The 20,478-nt window shown below is 38.0% G+C and overlaps 1 protein-coding gene across 5 annotated transcripts in view; it reads left to right on the forward strand.

The window, feature by feature from the left end:
- PPM1B (protein phosphatase, Mg2+/Mn2+ dependent 1B) overlaps positions 1–20,478 on the forward strand; it is an 82,951-nt gene that overhangs the window by 930 nt on the left and 61,543 nt on the right. Inside the window, exon 2 of one of the 5 annotated variants that reach the window (XM_032652304.1) lies at positions 8,797–8,875. The exons of the other annotated variants lie outside the window; for them this stretch is intronic. The gene's annotated coding sequence lies outside the window, so the exon portion shown is untranslated. The remainder of the gene's footprint in view (positions 1–8,796; positions 8,876–20,478) is intronic. 5 annotated transcript variants of the gene reach the window in all.

Below are 20,478 nucleotides of genomic sequence, written 5' to 3' on the forward strand. Positions count from 1 at the left end.
TCTCGCTCTTCTGTCTGCGCGTCTCACCACCTCCTTCCTCCTTAGCGACTTTATTTAAATCGTTTCTCTTTTTCTTCTCAGGAGACTCCGGTCTTCTCTTCCCTGTCTTCCGCAGCAGTCCTTTTCGGGTGTCATTCTTTTTACTAGTGAAGTTCTTAAATGAAACTGCTATCGTCAGTATCCCAAATCTACCAGAGGCCCATTAAGAATAGACTCACTAGCTTTAAGTGGCAGATCAGTTTCTGATTTCACCGAGCCTAACACCCTTTTTTAAAAAATTGTATTATTAAATGTAGAGTGTGGAAATAGCCCTGAAGTTATTTTTAAAATGAAGGGCTCAGTGAGTGTTGGAAATAGTTATTTCATTTTTCAAGTTGCATGACCTCTAATGTCAGATTGAGCAGATCTAGAACATTTTTGCCCATCTTGTTTGGCGGAATGCTTCTTAAGCGTTTTGATAGCAGCTCACATTCATCACTATTCAAGTTGGCTTAAAAACAATTTGAAAACTTTAGAAAAAAGACATTATGAGAACAACTAGGAAGCTGTTTTGATGAAGTCACTGTTAAATACCTTTTAAAATAGGCTCCACATGTTTAATGTATCAAAATAAAGTTGGCGGGAGTCTTGTAAAAAGGATTATTTAGGAATTTGAGTAGTCTTAAGAGTTATGTAGCTATTTTGGGAAAAACATTCTTTTTCTGTTAACAAACGTTTACAACTCCTGTGATGTGAGAATTATCAAGGTTTACTGTGGGATTAACACAGGAACTCATTTTATTTGAGCTACTGCATGGATGTGGAAGTGGTAAATTGTTCAGGTTAGCGTAGATCAGTATGTTCTAGGAGATGCAGAAACATGTTATCAACACTGAATGTTAATAGACATTATTTCATTTACTTTCTCCGTTGTGCAGTAGCAAAGTTCCTGTTGTTGGCCTGCTTTTAAATAGAGCATTTCTAAATAAATGGTGAGGCAAGTTCTAATTATTATAGTAGTCTTTTCCAAGTGTATAGCCTTTTAAAAAGATATAGTTGCAGTTTTACTATTAAAATGGTAATTTCTTTTTTAAAAAAAATTATTTATTTATTTTTGGCTGCGTTGGGTCTTTGTTGCTGCCCACAGGCTTTCTCTAGTTGTGGCGAGTGGGGCTACTCTTCGATGCGGTGCGGGGCTTCTCGTTGTGGAGCAGGGGCTCTAGGCACGTGCGCTTTAGTAGTTGTGGCTCGCGGGCTCAGTAGTTGTGGCTCGTGGGCTCTAGAGCTCAGGCTCAGTAGTTGTGGCACATGGGCTTAGTTGCTCCGCGGCATGTGGGATCCTCCCAGACCAGGGCTTGAACCCATGTCCCCTGCATTGGCAGGTGGATTTTTAACCACTGTGCCACCAGGGAAGCCCTGAAATGGTAATTTCTTAAAGGAATAATATTGTAGGCTTCTTGAATGGACAATGCGTTGTTTCAATAGAACTTTTATTTAGTATTTAGAACAGATTTTGTTAGTCAACAGATTTTCTTTCAGGGATAATCCTGATTTTTACTGTGCTTCTTCTCTCAGTGTCTTCTTTTTTTTTTTTTTTTTTTTTTTTTTTTTGCGGTACGTGGGCTTCTCACTGTTGTGGCCTCTCCCGTTGCGGAGCACAGGCTCCGGACGCGCAGGCCCAGCGGCCATGGCTCACGGGCCCAGCCGCTCCGCGGCATGTGGGATCTTCCCGGACCGGGGCACGAACCCGTGTCCCCTGCATCGGCAGGCAGACTCTCAACCACTGCGCCACCAGGGAAGCCCCTCTCAGTGTCTTCTTTATCTTTTTTTTTTTTAAATGGTTGTTTGTGTTTTCTCCTCTTTATTTATTTTTGCTCTCATAAAAAGTCTTACTACAGTTTCTGCAGTGTTTATGTTGCACTGTCAGCATGGAATAATATTTTTATTTGATCTTTCATACCCATTAGTTAAGATTTCCCCAGTTTCTTGGACATTACCCTTTGGATTTGTTCATGTTGTGATTATTCTCTGTGATGTGACCATCAGAGCTTTCAACACCTGTTTTCTTATACTGGGTGTGATTTCTATAAAGACTCCAGGAACAGGTGAAAGCCTTTTCAGTTTGTCTGATAGGTCAGTAAATATTAGCTTATGTTAGTAATTCACACGTAATTACCAAATCCCTTAAGATTACATCATTTGAAGGAATAATATAGTGTCTAAAATATCACAAGTTGACGAGGTCAGAAAAAGTGGCTGTTGTTGAAAGTTTATTTTCTTATAACGTACATTTTTTTATGGAGTTTTTTGAATTAAAATGTGACGCTGATACACTATCTCTTGGCATTCGTGGAAGAGTAGAATTTGCCATTGTATTGTTTAGCGATTGTGGAGTTTCATTGAAAACTGGCTAAGCCAGTAGTGGAAAGATTGCAAACATGTCCTTGTAGATGGATTGGTAAACATTTATTGCACGTGATACTGGGAGTGAATGTTCCCCCCCATACTCAGTGGTGGTAGTTACATATAATATCTACATTATATGAATATTTGTATATTATATGTAATTATTTAAAAATATTTTTTGACATTATCTAGCATAGAAAGTAAATAAAATAGAACTCTACAGTAATCCTTCATAAGATATTAATAAGGTGAATAAAATTAACTTATTAAAATATACATGGCATTTTACTTTTTTGTGAAATATGCCTTTCACAGTTCACTGATTTTAAGCAAAAATTAGTAGGGAAACAACTGAAGTATCAGAGTTCTAGGAGTTAAAATTGTTTTAAGTTCCAAAATTCTAATAGGAAAATTTATTTAAGTAATACTTAGGTTAAAATTACAATGAGTGGTAAGAGAATTTTGGGGAATATGGATTTTTGATGATTTTTCACACTGTGTGGATTAGGAGGATTGAATAATTGGGGATATGAGTAAGATTCCTAGAAACTGAGAAAACTACAAAAGTGTAATCTGGATTACTACCCATCTCACTATCCTGTACTCAAACTGAACAGTGAAGGTAAAATAGTGTCGATTTGGGGAGTATTGATTTTTATAGTTTTTGCTTGACTGTCATAAAATTTATAAAGTAACAGAGCTTGTCATCAGCTTCTAGCAGCTGATCTAACAAGTACAGGTGAAGAAAAAGATACATGGAGGCTTCCCTGGTTGCGCAGTCGTTGAGAGTCCGCCTGCCGATGCAGGGGACACGGGTTCGTGCCCCGGTCCGGGAAGATCCCACATGCCGTGGAGCGGCTGGGCCCGTGAGCCATGGCCGCTGAGCCTGCGCATCCGGAGCCTGTGCTCTGCAACGGGAGAGGCCACAGCAGTGGGAGGCCCGCGTACCGCAAAAAAAAAAAAAAAAAGATACATGGGGTTCATAATCTGTTTTTTATTCTTGTCTTTGTTGGTGATACTTCTTTACATCAAAACATTGATTTAAAATAAAATAACTTTTGATCTTTCCAACTAATTTAAGTATGCTTATATCTCCAATTAGCCATTTTTGAATCTTTTTTTCAAATGAAACATTTCTAAGGTGATTTAACCTCCTTGTTTAGATTTGACTTGAGTTACACTTTTCAGCATTCTGTCTCTCTGGTTTGTCCCCAGACCAGACCACCACCATTTAGACTAACTTGAGTGATTTGATTAGGTAGTTGAATCAGTGTTATAAAAATAAGTCTTCACTGAATTCTTGATAAAGGTATAAAGCTTTCCAAAAGTGTAGTCTATCTACTGTAGTTTCATTTCTCAGACGTTATGAAGATTTTGAGATTTAGTTTTTAGCATCATCTAGCAACCTAGGAAACAGATACCATGTGGTAGCTCATACCTTTTTTTTTTTTTAAGTTTTCAAGTGTTTTATTTCTCCTCTTAAGTTTAATGTTAATGACAGACATAAACATTTTGCTCTGAATTATGGTAAGCCATGACACAGAATTTCTCAAGTAAATTTTTTTCTCTTTTACTACAGCTAACTTCTGACCACATCTACAATATCTTAACATGATACCCTTCGTAATAACTTATTGAAGAACCCAGTAGTTTAACAATCAATTGTAGTATTTTAACTTGTTCATATATTTAGACATTTAACATGATTTGTAACATTTAAAGCATAGTTTGCCAATTTCATGCTTTTATGACTTAATAAGTAGTTTAATAGTAACTTGCTAAAAATGGATTCATAGTTTTCTTTTGGAGTATGTTAAAATATCAAGATTATATTTATTGGCTTTAAATGGATTTATTTCTTGAAAATTAAAGATCTTAAAGTTAAGAAACATAATGGTAGTTGGAAAACTTGTTTTGCATCCTTTTGAATAAAAGAAGATCTACTAAAACATGGTCTGAAGTTTAGATGAGAGAGAAACATTGCAAGACTTGTATTTAATATTAAGGAACTTGTTTTACTTTTAGAGATGGGACCAATTACTGGTAGTAATATAGGAAGGGTAAGACCCGTGTCTGGTATTGCTGGTGCTTTTTGTCTATGTAGAATGATCTCCACTTCAAAATAGGCTGTGAATGAAAAGTGCATTTGTATGAAAGAAACATGAAAAACCTTCTCTTTCATGGAAAACTGTTGTCAAATGTGGTTATGTTATTAGGTATAATCAAGTTTGTTATATAAGAAAAAAGCCAAGTGTACAGATTTTGTTTGATAGGTAGTACATACCTGAGAAGTAGGTTTGATAAATTTGTGAAGTTCTGAAGGATTTCAAAGAACTTTTAAAAGCTTGAGGGTAATGTCACTGATTCTTAAGTATAATTGCGTTTTCTTGGTGTAGGTATGTATAAGAGCACTCCTAACCTTGAAAAGGGATGGTTAAGTTAATAGATGTTCTTATGAATAGGAGAATCTAGGAGTGTCCATATTACTCATGGGTGCTTAAGCTATTTTGGCAAAGAGTTTTTCTTTTTCCCTTTTCTGATTAAAGCAATCAACTCTGAGTTAAGGAACTGGTGCTATCTATTGAACACAGGTGGCCCTTCCTAGTCTCTTAAAAAGAGCAAATAATTAAACTCAAAGCAACTCTAAATGATAGAATGTGTGGGAGATCAAGTTTAGATATGAGAGGCTTCTTGTTACTTTTACTTCTCTAGGCTACCAACCCAATGAGAAGTAAAAAATTCAGTAGAGCTTAATAGTATTTAGTCTGTGGGCTACCCTCCTCTTACCCCCCAAATATTCTTGAATTCACTGAGTGCCTTCTAATATGCAAGGTTCCATTCCAGGCAGGAGGCCCAACAAAATCCCTGCCCTCGGAGATCTTCTGTTCCGATAACAAACTCTTCCTTAATTTACATTACAACTCTGCTTCCTTTGTGGATGATTTAATTATGAGTGGGATTTGGCATGTATGGTGTTTTCTACACTTTGCTGAGAAGCTATGATTAGAGCTTTACTATTTTTGACGAGAGAGGGAAGAAGAGTTTTTCTGTAACTGGACAAAAACTGGAATATGAAAAGAGGAAGTAGGAAGGGGGAAAATATTGTTGTACCTAAGATTAAAACGTGAGCCAAAGACAAAAAAAGAAATCCCTACATTAGGCATGAGGGAAGCTGGGGGAAACACCATGTACTGTCCAACTTTGGATAGAGGGGTTCTTGGACAGGAGAATGGGAGAAAAGATGGGAAAATGGGAGGAGGGTAAACAGGACTTTTAACAAGTCTGGTTTAAATAACTTGGGATGTACCTATAAAATATATGTTATTATTTGTGTTTAGAAAAGACCCTGTTGTTTCTCTTTTGCGAATATAGCTGAAAGGTTAATGGTTGGCCAATAGTGTCTGAAATACTGTCACTGATTTGTGACTGCTGTTCTGTCTTTAGTTATAAGACCATTCTCTTGAAGATAGCTGATGGAGTCAATCTGTCTCTTAGGTTTATTGTGTTCATATTGATCTGTATATAGCCACTGCTTCCCTTAATTCCGTAGTTGTGGTATATTACTTGAAGTTGTGTCTTTGTCTTCCTGCATTGTAAGTTTCTGCATGAGGGTGTCCTCTTGCACTTAGTGATGAAGTAGGTGCTTAGTTTTCTAATTCTGTTCTTTAACTTTACTAGTGATGATCCAGTTTGGTAAAGATGGCTCTTCTTGAGTTTACACAAACATTGCACACTTTTAAGATAAGCATGAGAGATCTTTGATGTTTGTTTTTGTTTTGTTTTTTTTTTTAATTTTATTTATTTATTTTTGGCTGTGTTGGGTCTTCGTTTCTGTGCGTGGGCTTTCTCTAGTTGCGGTGAGTGGGGGCCACTCTTCATCGCGGTGCACGGGCCTCTCACTATCGCGGCCTCTCTTGTTGTGGAGCACAAGCTCCAGACGCGCAGGCTCAGTAGTTGTGGCTCACGGGCCTAGTTGCTCCGCGGCATGTGGGATCTTCCCAGACCAGGGCTCGAGCCCGTGTCCCCTGCATTGGCAGGCAGATTCTCAGCCGCTGCGCCACCAGGGAAGCCCCTGTTTTTGTTTTAATGCATAATGGTCTTTTGCTTTCATTAGTGAGTCATTGAGTTAGAGTTTCATGTGATCTTGCTTGCTGCAGTGAATTGAGATTGATTTTTTTTATTTTAAAGCAAATCAACTTTGTTTATTTCAGTGCCCCAATATAAAAATGAACACTAGTTCCATTCATGACCTAAGATACCTCCTTTATAGCACTCAGATAAGCCGTCAAATTTCTAGTTTCACTTTTAATGTGTTTATCACTTTTATCAAAACTGATGTGCAAAAGAACTTGTACTTTTGAATATATTAAATTTAGTACTGTAATTCAGACCAGGTTCATGAAGCTGTTCAACATTTGGACATCTTTGAGTGCCTGTATTTTAGATGGAAAAACAAACCAAAAACAACCTTACTTGATTTCTTAAATTATCTCTTATAATTGGGTTTGTTTATATGATTCAGAATTTAATTAAAGCTTTGGTGGTTCTAGGTCCTAAATGTAAGGAAACTGAGTTCAACTTCTTTATGTTCAGCTCTTCTGGAGTGTTTTGAATCAAAATGTGAAAGTGAAATGGTAACTTTTAGCTCAGTACATAATAGAGTTAAGTTATACTTTCATTTTGTTTTTGTTTTATAAAATCTAACTCTAGTTCATAAGGGAAGTAGAGGCTTATAAGGATTAAGTGATGATTTAGAATGTTATTGCTCTTATCTTACATCTTGAGTCTTTTTCTCAGAGATAGGTTTGTATTTTAGTTCAGGTTATTTGCTGTTGTACTTTTGATTTGTGTTGCTTTTTCTGCCTCTGTCTTTGCTTACTTGATTTTTATTTAAGTACAGGGTGGCTACCAGGTCTGGAAACACAGATGCATACACAATAAATGGTTTATTGATGTTATAGAATATGTTAAAATAATATTTATGTTTTCAGACTTTATGACCATCCTACAAAGTGGAATTCATGTAGGTGGGTCTTTTGTTTTGGTTCGGATATATATTACATGGCTAAGTTATGGAGTCAGGTATAAGGTATATTTTGAATATAAAGGAGTAGAAATGCATAGTTAATTATAGAGAGCTGTCTGGAATAACACTGACCCTGGGTTTTAAGAGGACTGAAAATGATCTAACAAGGTAAAAATAAGTGTGATGGTTAACTGGTTGTGTGATATTTTGTCTAACAAAGTTTGGGAGATGCTAGATAGCAGTAGCTTCAGGATTATACTTGAACGATGGTCGGAGGTGCTGGCCAAACAGTGATGACATTAAAAGAGTATGTTTTTAGGCCTTAAATCTGTTATTTGTAATTCTTCTTAGTCACCTAAGAATGAAAACTGGTCTACATCCACAGACCTAAGTGAGAATTACTGTTTCACAAATGTGCATGAGGCGTCTTTTCCAAAGATTTAGATACATATTTCTGAATCTTTGCTACTCTATGCTTTTAGGTAATGCCGTAGGATGCTTGGCACTGTTTTGTTGCGTATGTTTGTATGTGTATATTAAGTGTAAGAAAGCTTTGTACTAGGAGTGGGTTATGTTTTTGGAAAAAGTTCCAAAAGGAGGAAGGTGATTGGAAGCATAGACTCTAAAGTCAGACCACCTGGATTTGAATCCCTCTTCTACCACTCTGTAGATGGGTAATTTAAAGCAAGTTACTTAATGTTTCTAAGCCTCAGTGTTCTTGTTTGTTAAGTGAGGATATTTCATAAAATTGTTAGGTTGGGGTATTCCAGGTAGTCATTACCATAGAGCCTTGGAACATTTGAGTGCTTTCTCTTATTGCTATACTAAATGATATATGGTAAACCAGGAGGCAGAAGACCCTGTTTGAGGTTCCCACTGAACCTTTTAATGATCCTGTGATTTTGTGAGTTACTTATTCTTTCTCCAATTTAGTGGCTTTAATCTGTAATGTAATATTTTTGCACTAAGGCAGAGGGCTGGACCATCTGATGTCTTGAGGTCCTTTTGACTCTTCAGTTAAGAGTTCTGGGCTTCCCTGGTGGCGCAGTGGTTGAGAGTCCGCCTGCCGATGCAGGGCACATGTGTTCGTGCCCTGGTCCGGGAAGATCCCACATGCCGCGGAGCGGCTAGGCCCGTGAGCCATGGCCGCTGAGCCTGCGCGTCCGGAGCCTGTGCTCCGCAGCGGGAGAGACCACAACAGTGAGAGGCCCGCGTACCGCAAAAAAAAAAAGAGTTCTGTTTTAAGATTGTCATTTTCTACCAAAGTGTAAGCAACATAGGGACAACAACTGTGTTAGTTTTGTGTGCAGATTTATCCATGTATCTATATTATATTCTATAAATAGTTGCTGAATAAATTTTCCCATAAAAACCGTATCTTTCAGGGGGAGGAGAATAGAGAGTAAGAAGAGGGGAGGGAGGTTTGCATTCCTTCTCAAAGACTTGATGCTTAACGTGTTAAAGGTATGAACACAAATTTCCTGCTATTCAATTTTTATTTAGTAAGTAAATATTGTCTGCTAGTGTTAGATACTTTGGGGGACAAAGATTATCTGAGTCTGCCATGTGTGGTATGAGGAAAGGAGTAAACGTGTATATGAATTATTATACAAAGTGAAAAGTAAAAATGCTATAAAGGAATTATAAGTATGTTTTATATTTTAAGAATCTTTATAAAATGTATAAAAGTCAAATGGCAGTATAATTAGATTGTCTTACCTTATAATTGCCTTGTTCTCACTTTTAGAAATCAGATGCTTAAAAGGAAAAACATCAGGGTTGTGAACTTTAGGAAAGTTTAGGACCTTGAGAGCTTTTAGGGAAACTTAAGACTAATATTTGTGGAGGAGATTGATGAAAAAAATTTAGTAAGTATATAATCTCATTGCATTCTGGCGTTTTTATTATGAAAATTTTTAATCCTATGGAATATTGTAACAGTACATTGAGTTCGTATATGCCACCACCTAAATTCGATGGTATTTTATATTTTTGCCCTATTTGCTTCATCCATAATCTTGCCGAACCATTTAAAAATAAATTATAGGGGCTTCCCTGGTGGTGCAGTGGTTGAGAGTCTGCCTGCCGATGCAGGGGACACGGGTTCGTGCCCCGGTCCGGGAAGATCCCACATGCTGCGGAGTGGCTGGGCCCGTGAGCAATGGCCACTGGGCCTGCGCGTCTGGAGCCTGTGCTCTGCAACGGGAGAGGCCACAACAGTGAGGCCCGCGTACTGCAAAAAAAAAAATAAATAAATAAATTATAGACATCATGTCACTTCACCCCTAAATACTTAAGTATGAATCTCCAAAAAATGACATTTTCCTCAATACTTAAAATATTTTTATCGTACGTAACACAATTATCTAATCCCCAGAAGTCATGTAATCCCCAATCCAGATGTATATAGTTTTTTCCCCTCCATACCAAGGTCCAGTGAGGATCTTGTATTACATTGCATTTGCTGTTGTGTCTCAATTCACTTTTAAATTTAAACACCAGTTTTAAAAAATGACTTTCTCAAGAGACCTATTATTTTGTAAAATGTCCTGTATTCAGAATTTGCCTGATGGTTTTTTTTAAACTTGTTTAAAACTTAACTAAAGACTGCGTTGAATTCAGGTTAAACATTTGGCCGGGATACTTCATAGGTGATGCTGCTTCGTATTACATCACATCAGGAGGTACAAAATGATTGCGTCGCACTATTCGTGGTACTAAGTTTGATTGCTGGGTTAACGTGGTGATTGCTAGATGTCTCCATGGACAAGAAACATTTTCTCTTTTATGATTACCGGGTAATTCATGGCATACTTTGTTACTATAGAAATCCATTTCTCCTTCAGACTTTGACTTAATGGATTTATTGATTTTTAAAAAAAAATTTTTTTTAATTTTATTTTTTGGCTGTGTTGGGTCTTGTTGCTGCGCGTGGGCTTTCTCTAGTTGTGGCGAGTGGGGGCTACTCTTCATTGCGATGGCTTCTCTTGTTGTGGAGCACAGGCTCCAGGCACGCAGGCTTCAGTAGTTGTGGCACGCGGGCTCAGTAGTTGTGGTGCACAGGCTTAGTTGCTCTGTGGCATGTGGGATTTTCCCGGACCAGGGCTTGAACCTGTGTCCCCTGCATTGGCAGGCGGATCCTTAACCACTGCGCCACCAGGGAAGCCCTTGATTTCTTTTTTAAAGACGGATCTTGACAGGGGTTATCAAACCGTAGCTCACTGGCCAAATTTGGTCTGCTGCCTGTTTTTGTAAATAAAGTTTTATTGGAACACAGCCATACTCATTTGTTTGCATACTGTCTGGCTGCTTTCCCACTACTATGGCAGGATTGAGTAGCTGTGACAGAAACCATATGGCCCTGCAAAGCCCCGAATATTTACTATTTGGTTATTTAAAGAATAAGTTTGCTGACCCCTGATTTGTATTCTTCTGTTTTTCTCATTATGTTGATAGTAGTGGTATAAAATTGGTGTTTATATAATTGGTGTTTAAATGTTGCCTCTCCTGCATCCTGATGTTATTCAAGGTATAAAGGTTGCTTTTCGCATGATTAAAATTGTGAAGTTTTTGCTTATGTCCCCCAAACCATAAAGTATACCCAGTTATAGTGCTATACATGGTATACAAAATCATATGTTAAAAACAAATATTTCAGGCATAAAAAGAATAAAGATCATAAAGTACCCACTACTCACTTATTTTAGGGTATGGAACACTATCGGTATAGCTGAAGCCCTTCTGTAATCTTCCTGGATACCATCGTTTCTTTCCCACTGTCTTGAATTTTGTGCCTACCCTCACATATACAATCTCCATGTGTGTATCTGTGTGTAAATAGCGTATAGGACTGTTTTAAGATAGTTTATAGTTGCTGAGCATGATTGTATATGGAATTTTTAAAATACAATTAGCTTTTTTTACTTAACATTTCTGCAGAGTTTTTCCTTGTTGATCTATTCCTCTTTTTAAATAGTATTGCATAGTATCCCATTGTGTGATTATAACACAGTTTGTCTAGTGTTTTTGGATGAACATTTGGATTATTTTTGTATTTATATACAATCGTGCTGAAACATAATTTACATCTTTTTGTATATATGTGTGAGAGTTTCTCTAGAGCACAAAGTTAGGAGTATAACTGCTGAACTGTAGGTTATTCTTATCCTACAACCCACCTAAATATTTTGAAATTCTCTCCAAAGTGGCTGTACCAGTTCATACTCTGACCAGTGGTATATAAAAGTGCCTGTTGCTCTATATCACTATCAGTGCTGTCCTATATAAATATAATGTTGGTCATACATGTAACTTAAAATTTTCTTGTAGTTACATTAACAAAAAAGGTGAAGTTAATGTTAGTGATGTATTTAGTATATCAAAAATGTCATTTTGGTATGTAAACAATAGCAGTGAGATTTTTGCATTCTCTTTTTTCTATTAAATCTTCAAAATATGGCATGTATTTTATGTTTAACAGCAAGTCTCAATTTGCATTAGCCACATTTCAGATTCTTACTAGTCACAAGTGGCTAGTAGCTACTGTATCAGACAGCACAGCTTTATATCCTTGTCTCCATTTGGTACTGAGAATCTTTTCCCCCCCTCAATGTAATGAGAGAGAAATGATGTTTCATTGTGACCTTAATTTTGCATTTTCCTATTACTGTGAGGATGAACATTCTCATATGTTTATTGGCCATTTGAATTTCCCGTTTTGTGTATTTGCTATTATCATTTCCCCTATTTTCTATTTTCTTGTTTGTTTTTTTCTTTTTTTTAAATTTTATTTGTTTATTTTTGGCTGTGTCAGGGCACGCGGGTTCTTCATTGAAGCAGGCGGGATTGTTCGTTGCGGGCGTGCGGGTTTTCTCTTCTCTAGTGGTGGTGCGCAGCCTCCAGGGCATGTGGGCTCTGGAGCTGAGGGCACCGCGTGGGCTTAGTTGCCCCGCGGCATGTGGGATCTTGGCATGTGGGATCTTAGTTTGCTTACCAGTGATAGAACCGGTGTCCCCTGCATTGTAAGGCGGATTCTTTACCACTGGACCACCAGGGAAGTCCCGTTTTTTTCTTAATGACAAAATCTTACAGGCATAGATATGGATTTACTTTGCCATTAGAATGCTGGTGTTTTTGTTAATCGTGTTTAAGAGTTTTTACGGATTAATTAGACAGTATCTCTATAAAATGACACATTAAACATTTTAACCTAAAGCCAGTTTTAAAATGACTCCAGAAGTATTTGGATTGAAGTGAATGCTTGGAAGAATAATGCTTGAATGGTTATATGAGGGAGAGAAGGGGGACACAGTGATTGCTTTATACTTAACAATCCTTTGTGTATATTTGTTTTTCTTCCCTTTGCTCGGGGCTTAGTCTTGCTGCTTCTTTCCTTAACTCTAATCTCAAGGACCCTTAGGAAGAGCTAGGGGTGGATTCTGGCCTAGAGCCAAAGATGCTTTCAAAAAGGGCTGTAGGGCTCCACTGAGGTAGGAGTTGGGGATACTTTATGCTGCATCTGGAAACAAACCAGGTGACAAATTCATTAGTGTGTCCTCTGTCTGCAGTTAAGTGGATATAGTTGTCTGGGTGCTTTAAATGTGAAACGTAAAAAGTAAAATTCCTGGAAATCCAGAACTGCCTGTACTTAATAAATGTTACAGTGGATGATAGGGGTTAATCAGTCTTCCAATATAATATTTTTGTGAATGTTGGAATGGCTGACAGGATATCTTTTCTTGAAGAAGTATTTTTTAACTTACTGTGTATTTTACTCAATACTTGCTAGGTGCCAAGGTCACAGATTAGGATGTGAGGGAATAAGGAAGGTGAAAATGTTGAAAGGAATATGAATGATTGTATAGGAATGGTGAGAGGGTGGGGTGAAAGGTTGAAGAAGGCATCAAGGAGGAGATGTTATTTCATAGGCGTGTTGAATGATTTGGTTAGCTTAAAGAGATAGGGCAAATTGTGAGGTGGGAGTAAGCATGATGTACGTGGCCTGTGTAAGTCCTCGGCTGGGCAGGTTAGAGAAGAAGGTTCCAGACTGGATATTTTGTACTCAGTTTTAGTTGGGGAGTGGGAAGCAGCTTTATCTTTTGGGAACAGGTAAGGTATGTTTTAGGGAAATCAAGTTGGTGGTAATCTGTAAGGTGGATTGAAGGAAAGGGAGATTGAAGTCAGGGAGACCAATTAGGAGGCTGTTAGATAATCCAGAGAATAGGTCATAAGGCTCAAGATTATGATGAAGGACAAGTGAGGTACTTAAATGGAACATGTGTTGGGACATGGTGTGTAGTGACTGGATTTATATAAAAGATTTATGGTTTCTAGTCCAAGTTACTAAAAGAGAGATTACGAATGGGTAGATTAACAGGTAGTTAATACAAATAGTAGTTAGATTGGGATATGAAGGTGGTTTGGGAACAGAGATGAAGATTTTGGTTATGTTATGTTTGAAGAGCTGTGTACAGCTGTGTACAGCAGCCAAGCTTAATGATTAAAATCTAGACTAAAATTCATCCGAGAAGTCTACAAGTGATGGTTGAAGCAATGAGATTGGATCAGAGGGCAGATACTATGTTTTGGGTTGAAGGCTAAATACTGTTTTGGGGGGCCCACTTCCCTCTTGAATTTAGGAGGCTGAAGGAAAAAGTATGAACATGAATGATTGTGAGTGTTTTGAATTTGAGTGTTTTGAAAGTCAGCAGAAGTGTCAAGAGTTTCAGGAAGGGAGGAATTATCAGTAGTGTGAAGTGCCACAAAGTACCTTGTCTTGAGAAGCCTCCTTTTTAGGACCAGACTGATATATGAGCTAATTTTATTGAGCAGGAGCCAATTCTACCAAGCAAAGCATCAGTGTTTGAGTTGTTTTGCCAGGAATATTGGGGATTTTTGTACTGATATGGTTATATATTATTTTTTTTCTTATAAATTTATTTACTTTATTTATTATTTTTGGCTGCGTTGGGTCTTTGTTGCTGCGTGCGGACTTTCTCTAGTTGCGGCGAGCGGAGGCTACTCTTCGTTGCGGTGCGCAGGCTTCTCATTGCAGTGGCTTCTCTTGTTGCGGAGCATGGGCTCTAGGCACGCGGGCTTAGTAGTTGTGGTATCTGGGCTTTAGAGCTCAGGCTCAGTAGCTGTGGCACGTGGGCTTAGTTGGTCTGCGGCATGTGGGATCTTCCTGGACCAGAGCTCGAACCCGTGTCGCCTGCATTGGCAGGAGGATTCTTAACCACTGCGTCACCAGGGAAGCCCTGATAATGGTTGTATATTATATCTTGAGAAAATATTCTCTGTATGAAACATTCTAGATAAGTTGTTCATACTATGACCATGTTCCAGGGTAAAGTAAATTCACTTTGGTGAATATTAGGATTATGATTGTACTTTAGAGTCATGTTCTGTTCCACTTCACTAACTTCTTATAAACATCGCACTAAAATGATTAGATAATCAAACCTGCAAATAAAATTTTCGCCAAAAGCTTCATGAAACCTTTGCTCTCTGATTTCTTTTCTTTTTTTTTTTTTTTTTTTTTTTACTTTTTGTAATCTGGAGTCATTTATTTAGGATGGAGAAGAGGACAAAGAACAACCAGAAGTAAAATCATGTAGCCCTGAGCTTATTTTTTGTCATTGCTAATTGAAAAACTATTGGGATTAGGAAGAGCAGTTATTTTATTCATGAGCTGCTTTGCTGAAGTTAAGAAAGGTCATTTCTGTCAATATGTATGAAGTCAGTCTTATAGTAAAATGAACAAGCATACAATCATGACAAAGTCCAAGCTACCTTTAGCCCTTGTTTCATCATCCAGGTAGTCAAATACAGGTAGGACATGAACCCCCTCTGATTTCAGCAGCTTGAGCTGAAAAGGACAGTGTTAGGGTCAAGGGAGAAAATGCTTTAACCTTATAATATCAAGCTTTTAATGGACACATGCAGGTAGCTGGTGATGTGTTCTTTATACCAGCCTAAACTACTTTCTTTGGGCTTTCCTCAGCCTTCTTCCAAATCTGTGAGGGCCTGAAATTTTCAAGAGCCATGGAAGCAATAAAAAGGAACAAGCTAATGATAAACACAACATGGATGGATCTCTGAAACATTATGCTAAGTGAAAAAAGCCAGACACAAAGGAGTACATACTGTATGATTCTGTGTACATGAAATTTTAGAAAAGGCAAAACTACTCTGACAGCAGATGAGTGTTTGCCTAAGTCTAGAGGTGATGGGGAGATTATCCTCAAAGGGGCACAGAGGAACTTGTTGGAGTGATAGAAATGTTCTGTATATTGTGGTGGTGGTGGTTACACAAGTGTATACGTTTGTCATAGCTCATCAAATTGTATATGTAAAATGGGTACATTTTATCATACGTAAAACAACAGCAGCCGGGGTCTTCAGCAACAAGGACAAGTTGGGCAGCAGAATGGAACTTTATGGATTGGACTCTAATCCGAGGCTTTCGTAGTGAAGTGACCTGTTTTTTGACAGTAAAGCTATCTAACACTGGTGTTACCTCTTCATGTGTCCTAATAGGGAGTTATACATATGAGAAGGTAATTCAGACAAATGCAGTGGTTTTACTATGTTGGGAATATAAGTAAACATGTATATATATAAAATCAACTAAAATGGTCTGATAATATCTAGTTTATTAAAAACTTTTTTCTGGTTTGCTGGTTTCAGAAGTCATTGAAAGGATTTCAGAAATGAAAAAAGCTTTTTTTTTTTTTGCGGTATATGGGCCTCTCACTGTTGTGGCCTCTCCCGTTGCGGAGCACAGGCTCCGGACGCGCAGGCTCAGCGGCCATGGCTCACGGGCCCAGCCGCTCCGCGGCATGTGGGATCTTCCCGGATCGGGATACGAACCCGTGTCCCCTGCATCGGCAGGCGGACTCCCAACCACTGCGCCACCAGGGAAGCCCGAAAAAAGCTTTTAAAGAATATTTAGTATAGTTTTGCCTAGTTGGAAAAACTTGAGAGTTCAATACATTATCCATGGGACCGTCATTCTCTTAAACATCAGATATTTTCTAATGTCAGTTTATATATGAATAGTTGATCTGGGACATAAAGTGTACTTTTTTTTTTTGCTATTTGAACAGATCTGATTTTTATGTATTATGTTGCTTATGATAGACTAAGGTATGATTTGTGGATTATAATGATAGTAATAGGTAATACTTGTAAAGCACTTTATGCCGGACACTGACCTATGCGGTTAACCTGCACTGTCTTTTTCAGTTACTACAACTGCTCTGTGATATAGATGCTTTTATTACTCCTGTCTCTTAGATGAATACATCGTGGCTTTGAGGAAATTAAATAATTAGGTCAGGGTGACACAGTAAGTGGTTGAGCTGGCATTTGAATTCAAGTTTACTTCGTTTTAACGCCCATACCTTTTTGTTTTTATTTTTTTTAATGTAAAAAAAAAGTCTTGAGGGGGGAGTGGTAATTTAAAAGAGAGGGCATGACTTGGGGTTTCTGCAGATCCTGTGACTCATAATAAGTGTACCTTTGATACCAAAGAATCTGACATTTCTAGCTTTTGATACCTCATGATGGCAGGCAGTGCTTCATGGATCTGGTCATGATGGCCGTTGGGAATGAGGTTTCTGTCATTCCTAAGGTCTTTCGTGCAACATTCTGGCTCTGTGCCTTCAGGAGACCCTTTCTCCTCTTTCGCTTCCTCATCCTCACGTGCTTATGTCATTGTCTCAAATCAGGTTCCCCTGGAAGGCCTCATGGGAACAATATTTCCTGAGTTCTTGCATGTTCATAAGAGTTTGTTTATGCTCTTGTACTTGAAAATCAGTTTTGCTGTATGTAAAATCTATGAGAAACATTTCTTTCTTTGCATATCTTAAAGTATCATTGTTTTCTGGCATAGAGCATTGCTGTCAGTTTGATGAAAATCTGACAAAGCCTGAATGCATATTCTTCACAGTTCAGATATGCATGTAGTCTAATTTTTAGAGTACACTGTACATATCCAAGCAGTGATATGTTTTTGTTTTCTCATTAAATTGGCAGCTAAAACGAAATGCCACTGTCAACAAAGCTGTTTCCATTTTATGACCTACTTTTTCCTTACTGAAGGACTATGGGAGGGATTAAGAACTGGTACTGTTACCCCAAATTTGAAATTTTTAGCTATGGTTTTGAGTTAGAACAAGAAATCTAAGTTATTCTCGTATATGGTGAACTTCACTTATAAAATCATTTCACAAAATCTGACTTACTGAGTTGTTTTCATAATCTAATCTAGAGCTTTAGTTTCCAAATTTGGGGAGATTCTTAAAACTATGCAGCATATTTTCATCAGTAACATCTCTTTATTACTGGAGCTGGGTGTAGTCAATGCCTAGTTACCCAACTATAATGAAAACTGTTAAAACTATCAATTTAACAATTATTCAGACCCTTTTGAACTTTCCATATCTACTATTATTTCAAAAATCTTAAACAAATGCCACTCATATAAGAATTCACCAGAGTTGATTTGGAGGCAGAGAGAACTTTTGATTTAATTCTGAAAGCATTAAGAATTGGAAGGAAGGATGAGAGCCAAATGTGTTTAGTGAGAGGGAAAAGTATTCTTCCTTAGCTGCTTATTCAGAGACTAGTGTTTAGGATTTGATGCAGATATTTGTGAAAGAATATGTTCTTTAAGGCTCTGGATTGGTATTAATACTGTGTGACTCACAAGTCCCAAGCAATAAGCTTTGTGGGGGTTTTTTATTTTTATTTTTTTAACATCTTTATTGGAGTATAATTGCGTTACAATGGTGTGTTAGTTTCTGCTTTATAACAAAGTGAATCAGCTATACATATCTATCTATCTATCTATCTATAGCTATACACATATATCCCCATATCCCCTCCCTCTTGCGTCTCCCTCCCACCCTCCCTATCCCACCCCTCTAGGTGGTCACAAAACACCGAGCTCATCTCCCTGTGCTATGCGGCTGCTTCCCACTAGCTATCTATTTTACATTTGGTAGTATATATAAGTCCATGCCACTCTCTCACTTCATCCCAGCTTACCCTTCCCCCTCCCCATCTCCTCAAGTCCATTTTCTACATCTGCATCTTTATTCCTGTCCTGCCCCTAGGTTCTTCATAACCTTTTTTTTTTTAGATTCGATGTTTGTGTGTTAGCATACGGCATTTGTTTTCCTCTTTCTGACGTACTTCACTCTGTATGACAGACTCTAAGTCCATCCACCTCACTACAAATAACTCAATTTCATTTCTTTTCATGGCTGAGTAATATTCCATTGTATATATGTGCCACATCTTCTTTATCCATTCATCTGTCGATGGACACCTAGGTTGCTTCCATGTCCTGGCTATTGTAAATAGAGCTGCAGTGAACATTGCGGTACATGACTCTTTTTGAATTACTGTTTTCTCAGGGTATGTGCCTGGTGTGGGGTTGCTGGGTCATATGGTAGTTCTATTTTTAGTTTTTTAAGGAACCTCCATACTGTTCTCCATAGTGGCTGTATCAATTTACACTCGCACCAGCAGTACAAGAGGGTTCCCTTTTCTCCACACTCTCCAGCATTTATTGTTTGTAGATTTTTTTTTTTTTTTTTTTGTGGTACGCAGGCCTCTCACCGCTGTGGCCCCTCCCGCTGCGGAGCACAGGCTCCGGACGCGCAGGCCCAGCGGCCATGGCTCACGGGGCCAGCAGCTCCGCGGCATGTGGGACCCTCCCGGACCGGGGCACGAACCCGCGTCCCCCGCATCAGCAGGCGGACTCCCAACCACTGCGCCACCAGGGAAGCCCTGTTTGTAGATTTTTTGATGATGTCCATTCTGACTGGTGTGAGGTGATAACCTCCTTGTAGTTTTGATTTGCATTTCTCTAATAATTAGTGATGTTGAGCATCTGCTCCGTATTTCTTTCTCAAGATTGCTTTGGCTATTCGGGGTCTTTTGTGTTTCAGTACAAATTGAATATACAATTCAATAAAATTCAATACAAATTGTGCCATTTTTTGTTCTAGTTCTGTGAATAACGCCATTGGTAGTTTGATAAGGATTGTATTGAATCTGTGGATTGCTTTGGGTAGTATAGTCATTTTCACAGTGTTGATTCTTGCAATCCAAGAACATGGTATATCTCTCCATCTGTTTGCATCATCCTTAATTTCTTTCATCAGTGTCTTATAGTTTTCTGCATACAGGTCTTTTCTCTCCTTAGGTAGATTTATTGTTAGGTATTTTATTCTTTTTGTTGCAGTGGTAAATGGCAGTGTTTTCTTAATTTCAGTTTCAGATTTTTCATCATTAGTGTATAAGAATGTCAGAGATTTCTGTGCATTAATTTTGTATCCAGCTACTTTACCAAATTCGTTGATTAGCTCTAGTAGTTTTCTGGTAGCATCTTTAGGATTCTCTATGTATAACATGTCATCTGCAAACAGTGACAGCTTTACTACTTCTTTTATGATTTGGATTCCTTTTATTTCTTTTTCTTCTCTGATTGCCGTGGCTAAAACTTCCAAAACTATGTTGAATAATAGTGGTGAGAGTGGACAGCCTTGTCTTGTTCCTGATCTTAGTGGAAATCGTTTCAGTTGTTCACCATTGAGAAGGATGTTGGCTGTGGGTTTGTCATATACGGCCTTTATTATGTTGAGGTAAGTTCCCTCTATGCCTGCCTTCTGGAGGGTTTTTATCATAAATGGGTGTTGAATTTTGTTAAAAGCTTTCTCTGCATCTGTTGAGATGATCATATGGTTTTTCTTCTTCAATTTGTTAATATGGTGTATCACATTGATTGATTTGCGTATATTGAAGAATCCTTGCATCCCTGGGATAAATCCCACTTGTTCATGGTGTATGATCCTTTTAATGTGTTGTTGGATTTTGTTTGCTAGTATTTTGTTGAGGGTTTTTGCATCTGTGATCATCAGTGGTATTGGCCTGTAGTTTTCTTTCTTTGTGACATCTTTGTCTGGTTTTGGTATCAGGGTGATGGTGGCATCATAGAATGAGTTTGGGAGTATTCCTCCTTCTGCTATATTTTGGAAGAGGTTGAGAAGGGTAAG

The sequence above is a fragment of the Phocoena sinus genome, chromosome 13, assembly GCF_008692025.1.
Source record: "Phocoena sinus isolate mPhoSin1 chromosome 13, mPhoSin1.pri, whole genome shotgun sequence".
NCBI lineage: Eukaryota > Metazoa > Chordata > Mammalia > Artiodactyla > Phocoenidae > Phocoena > Phocoena sinus.